Source organism: Rutidosis leptorrhynchoides, chromosome 1 (genome assembly GCF_046630445.1).
Source record: "Rutidosis leptorrhynchoides isolate AG116_Rl617_1_P2 chromosome 1, CSIRO_AGI_Rlap_v1, whole genome shotgun sequence".
Classification (NCBI taxonomy): domain Eukaryota; kingdom Viridiplantae; phylum Streptophyta; class Magnoliopsida; order Asterales; family Asteraceae; genus Rutidosis; species Rutidosis leptorrhynchoides.
The window spans coordinates 289,587,354-289,594,034 of record NC_092333.1 but is presented as its reverse complement, the minus strand read 5'-3'; the positions used below and the strand labels follow the sequence as shown (position 1 = coordinate 289,594,034).

Below are 6,681 nucleotides of genomic sequence, written 5' to 3'. Positions count from 1 at the left end.
TATAATTTTATTTGAAATTTTTTTTGGAACCCCATTGAATTTCCATCCTAGACTGCTCATACTAAGTTAGGTGTAAAAAAATGTGGATACCTTACACATGCCTATTGCCAAATTTCTCTCCACCATTTCATCAAACACGTAGTGTGCGTCAAATAAATACACTAATCGTATATTAACGACAATAAATGTTGCGACTAACAGATGTAAAGATAGTACATAAAAACGAACGTATCTCATTTTAAATACCGCGAATCGTTGCAAAGCACATAAGCTTTTCTCCATGTTTTGTCCCTGTCGTACACTTAGCAGCCTTCATTGTTAAAAGCTTATCAAACACCACAAAGCAATTCTCCTTTAAGATTCAGCCTATCATTTTCGATTTCAAGATGATTGTGATAGGAAAATCAAATGCTATAAAAATAAAAGAAATATAAACGAAATTCATAATCTAATTTTAAATATGAAGAGAGGAAACCTGGAAAACTATTGGAAGTATTGGCGGAATTAAAGGGACAGTGATGATAATTTTAGATGTAGAAATATAAAATATGAAATGAAGGATATAAAAAGGATAAATCTGAAATAATCTGTATGACAACAGTCTCAAGACAACAGATAACCCATACATATTGATGGCGTGCAAGGCTTCTTTGAGTTCCAAGGAAAAGACTGACTTTAATATTCAAGTTTTCAAAATAAATATATTATTTAGATTTAAAAATAATTCTTTTCAGTATACGATGACATCATCCAAAAGTTTTGAAGTGTCTCAACAAAATGCCATGATAACTCAAGTGATGTCATCATCATCGACAAATTATATATAAGTAAGATTTTTAATTAATAATTATTTATTTCAAATTAATTGCGGTGTTTGTCGCCACAAATTTAGGCCACTAAATGGTAATTTAATTTCTTTTATCTTTTATAAACAGATTGGGGGCCCCACAAAAAGTGCGCAAAAAAGCACCGCAAATATCAAAAGCGGCAAAGTGCCGAAAATTAGGTGGCGCGTAAAAAAGCGCAACAAAAGATCTGAAGCGGTGCTTTTATGACCAAAAGTGACGGTTTTTTTTCGTTTAGTGATTTAGAGCATTTTAACCAATTTCTCCTATTTAAAAGCAAAGGTTTTCTTTATAGGGACTTTTTTGCGATTAAGGTTTCATAAATTGCCATTATGCCATTACGTAGGAATTATGATCTTATTAAAGTTGCAACTTTCACCTCTTGTATTCATGTGAAAACATTCCAACCCTAATACTCGTACTTACCAAACCATTATATTTTAGACCAAAATATTGTTGTAATTGTATACTAGTTTAAGACCCGCAAAATTTGCGAGTTTATTTTAAAGATCAATTCAGATATGATTTTCTCAATTTAGTTAGTTGTTAAAGCGTGTTTGAAAGATAGATACAATTTGAGAGAATAGACACCACTTGTTTATTGCCTTAGTTGTATCCTGGCAATTCGGGTATTCGATAAATGTGAAAGGATAAGAGTTCGATCTTTAAGCGGGTTTTTTCAATGCGGTTTTCTCCAGACACGTGTCATGAATATGATCGGGTGAGTGGTATTCCAATGTGAACCCTCCGTCATTGACTTTTAACTCGTTGTTATAAAAGTTGAGTGAATAGACGAGCATCTTAATTAATCTTTCAATACATACATATGTAGGAAAATAACAAAGTATAAAAACATAAATGGTTAGAAGTTGTGATGTGGTCCAGCGGTTGGTGGTCTGCCTCTTTTAGGGGAGGTCAGGAGTTCGACCGCTGTTGGCTACATATTAAAAACATAATTTCATCCCTGCCATGAAGTAGTATTCACCCATGGCACATTTCCCATATCGTTTGGGGGGTAAAAGAGAGAGGGTTTTACTTGGCCGTGCCCTTGGAACGGTTTCAAGGTTTCCTCCCAGGCAGCGATGAGGACGAGGTTATTATCGTTGCATCGACATAGTCGAAACGGGAGATAATCGCAACAGGTGGTTTAGTCCCCCTCGGGTGATCCAAATCGCAGTAAAAAAATGGTTCTTATCAATAACTATGATAAATATATGAATATGAATATAAAATATCAATTGTTTATAATAAAAAGTTGTTTACTTTATTTTGAGTATGTTCTAAATTGTTTTAAATTAACAGCGCATAGTTTATCAGCATGCCACAAATTAAATAGATCTTTTAGTCGTGTTACTAAAATAACTCTTTACACATAAATTTAAATACAAACTCATATATATTGAACATCACATTAAATATACGAAGGTGAGTCCAGTATTATATGAGAAATACTAGTTGAAGGACCTGTGAATACACGGGTTTGTTAATGCGAATTTGAGAAAAGACTAACTAAAAAATAATTGTAGAAAAACATAAACTATCATTCAAATTTTAAAACTAACTCAATAACATAATATAAAGTACAAACTAACTTAGTTGCCATGAACACTATCAAGTCTCATAACCTTGTTCACAATTCTTTTGTAACTGTACGTTCTTTGTAATTAAAGAGAGGGGTAACTTTAAGATAATTTGTCATAAGTGCGATATAATACGGGATATATTTTTTCTATATACGGCACAAGAATTCTTAATACATAACACAGGTAGCAAAACTCAATTTTAAAGAACATAAAATCTTATATTTCTCATGTTAAAGATGTCAATGCATTTTGGAACCATGCTAAATCGAGACATCACCAATTTATTATCTACCACCTGCACATAAGTTTTAGGCATTAGTAATGGACCAACATCACAAACATATATACTTGAAAAGTCACTGCAAACATTAGAAAGAAGTAGCAAGAAAAAATTTGTTCATACCCATACAACTTCTCAATGTCATCGGCTCAAAGTCAGAGACATGATGCTACCTTTCTAACATTATATATTCAATAACCATTTAAAGAAGATTGCGGCATCATAAACAAACATCTATAGCTTTTAATCATATGCCTATGTAATTGATAGTGATAAAACTTTATAAACAAACATCTATAGCTTTTAATCATATGTCTATGTAATTGGTTCTATTTGCGCAAAACTTATTATGTTCAGAAACAAACTAAATTGAAATTCATTCATACATTTCATATACCAATCAACAAAACAAAAGACCATTTCATTACCTTTAGCTAGTACTCCGTAACTTTTACCCCGAATTTGATTCCCATTGACATCTAAAGTTGTTTTGCCAACAACCTTGATGGCTCCTTTCAATAAGACATGAGTGGAATCACACTTCAACATGTAATTCTTAAAAAAGATATTCATTTCATGGTTAATAAGATTAACATTTGACATTAGCAGTACCTGACTACACATAACTTTACGCATATGATTTTTAATTAACTCTTCTATTCATAATACCCCATGACCAGCAGTTCGCTTTAGGACAATATAAGAAATTATCTACAACTTATTAACAGATAAGTTTTCATACTACATTAAAACATGGATACCTTATACATGCTGATCACCAAATTTCTCTCCATCATTTCATCGAACACCTGGCGTGCATCAAATAATTACGTTAAAAATCATATATGAAGAGCAGTAAATGTTGCTACTAACAGATGCAAAGATAATACCTTAGTGTGCAGCTTAATCTGTGGAGACTATCCAACACGCTTTTCTACTAATCTGCAAGTTACATACCCCGCACTAATGTGAAAGCAAAGTTTGTCAATGATGATATACAGTTAACCTCATTAAATGAATGTAGAACAAAGACTATAATTCAAATAAATCAATAAAATCAAATGAATCCATGGCTAGAAAATTTTCTTTATTTATTTGTAAAAAAATATTAAAGATTATATAAACGAAATTCACAATCTTAATTTAAAAGACGAAGAGAGGAGACCTGGAAAACTATTAGGAAGAATCAGCGGAATTAACGGTAGTTATCATGATTTTGGATGTAGAAATTTATGAATATGAAATATGAAATGAAGAATATAAAAGGATGAACTTGAATTTGAAATACTCTTTCTCTGTAGTCTGTATTATTATAGTCCCAAGACAACAGTAACCCTTCATATACATATTGATGGCGTGCACTTAACTAAAAAAGCTGCAAACCATATAATCTGATTTGATTCTAATATTTTCTTTATATTTTATATTTTATCTTATTTAATTATTAATTTTTTAAAAACGTTTTTCTTCAAGATTTCTTAATTTTGTTTAAATGTAATTAATATATTCTTAAGGACATCATCACATTGCCTAGATTTTTTTTGTTTTTCTTTTTTAATTTTTTTAAGCTTGGTTAAAGCTTGTTTATGACATTATCTTCTTAGCCAAATATAAGAATAGAATAGATTCATTTGAATCCATAAATTAAGTTGAGATCCAAGGGACTAATGAGAGCGAGACATGTAACGTGAAAATCACATGTAAGTAAAAAAAATTCAAAATTTATTTTTTCAGAAAATTTTTTTATTTAAATTTAAAAAAAAATTCCCGAATTTTTTTTCGAAACATTTTTTTCAAATTTTTTTTAAAATCACATGTGATTTACATGCACAATCACATGTGTTTGAATTGTACAATCACATGTGATTGAATTTGACCTGCACAATCACATGTGCTTCGGTTTACAATCACATGTGATTGACTTGCAGAACCACATGTGATTGTAAAAAAAAAATTCAAAAAAATATATTTTTTTAATTTTTTTAATTACATGTGATTTTCGCGTTACATGTCACGCCTTCATTGATCCCTTGAATTTCAAGCAAATTAATGAATTCAAGTGATTACAACTCAGTATTATATAATTATATTCACCCGGTCACCCCTAGTCTAAATCCCGCATTTTCAAGAAACTACAACATGATTAATTATTAAAATAGGTAGAACTTAAATGTAGATATTGATAAAATTAAATATAAGCTATCTTAAAAAGTCTAAAACTTATATTGAGCAATTGGCTAATCCCAATTGTATGTACTTACTATGCCTTCAAACCGCTGTAAAAAATCTAACGGATTGGTCAATCATGAGTACACGCCAATGTTGCAGGTACAATTTGAAAGGACCCGTTCATATACATTATAAACGATTCACAATAGTTGATTACATTGCGAGGTATTTGACCTCTATATGATACATTTTACAAATATTGCATTCGTTTTTAAAAGACAAACTTTCTTTACATCGAAAATTGACAGGCATGCATACCATTTCATAATATCCACTATCCAACTATAAATCGATTTAATAATAATCTTTGATGAACTCAATGACTCGAATGCAACGTTCTTCGAAATATGCTATGAAAGACTCCAAGTAATATTTTTAAAATGAGCAAATGCACAGCGGAAGATTTCTTTAACACCTGAGAATAAACATGCTTTAAAGTGTCAACCAAAATGTTGGTGAGTTCATTAGTTTATCATAATCATTTATTTCCATCATTTTAATAGACCACAAGAATTTCATTTTCAGTTCTCATAAATACACGTCCCATGCATAGAGACAAAAATAATCATTCATATGGTGAACACCTGGTAACCGACATTAACTAGATACATATAAGAATATCCCCTATCATTCCGGGATCCTCCTTCGGACATGATATAAATTTTGAAGTACTAAAGCATCCGGTACTTTAGATGGGGTTTGTTAGGCCCAATAGATCTATCTTTAGGATTCGCGTCAATTAGGGTGTCTGTTCCCTAATTCTTAGATTACCAGACTTAATAAAAAGGGGCATATTCGATTTCGATAATTCAACCATATAATGTAGTTTCGATTACTTGTGTCTATTTCGTAAAACATTTATAAAAATTGCGCATGTTTTCTCAGCCCAAAAATATAAAGGGTAAAAAGGCAAATAAAACTCACCATACTGTATTTCGTAGTAAAAATACACATAACGTCGTTGAACAAGTGCAAGGTTGGCCTCGGATTCACGAACCTATATTAATTATATAAATTTATATGTCGGTCAATATTTGTCTAACAATTTAGGCCAAGTCATAGTGTACCACAATCCTAATGCTCGAGTCTGACTCAACAGTAGTATAGTAACATGTTATATTACTCATGCTCAGTTAAAATTCTAGTAAAAGGTGACGTGTGAAACAACGTAACACAAATGGTTTCATAATCATAAAATAGTATTTTAATTTTTAGAGAAAGTCAACACAAAAAAAAAATAACTGAAAAGTTAATGGGAAAAGTCAAAGTTCAAAGTCAAAAGTCCAAGGTTAAAGTAAAAAACAAGGTCGCATGCAAAAATACAATAACTTATACAAAAATGATTTTCGGTCAAACATGACTAAACGGCCACTTCAGCGATTTTTAGAAAAATTATCGGAGCTCCGATTGATAAACGGCCAAAGATAAAAGTTACACATTACCAAAAAAAAAATTAAGCATAAATGTTACAGAAGTAAACTAAACCTAGACAACTCGTATGTAGTGACCCGAACTTTTTCATGTTTATATATATTAATTAAGATTGATATTTACATGATTAAATGTTTCCAACATGTTAAGCAATCAAACTTGTTAAGACTTGATTAATTGAAATATGTTTCATATAGACAATTGACCACCCAAGTTGATCGGTGATTCACGAACGTTAAAACTTGTAAAAACTATATGATGATATATATATATGGATATATATATAGTTAACATGATACTATGATAAGTAAAC

At 30.8% G+C, this 6,681-nt stretch overlaps 1 long non-coding RNA gene across 2 annotated transcripts; it reads right to left on the bottom strand.

The window, feature by feature from the left end:
- Positions 1 to 2,509: 2,509 nt before the first annotated feature.
- On the bottom strand, positions 2,510 to 4,002 carry LOC139870007 (uncharacterized). 2 transcript variants are annotated; one of them, XR_011766521.1, is made up of 4 exons: positions 3,874 to 4,002; positions 3,599 to 3,671; positions 3,137 to 3,517; positions 2,510 to 2,723 (listed from the first exon to the last, which is right to left on the bottom strand). It is a non-coding gene; the product is annotated as an uncharacterized lncRNA (long non-coding RNA). The 2 variants fall into 2 exon arrangements; XR_011766520.1 differs by lacking the exon at positions 2,510 to 2,723 and having other exon boundaries at positions 2,969 to 3,517.
- Positions 4,003 to 6,681: the final 2,679 nt, after the last annotated feature.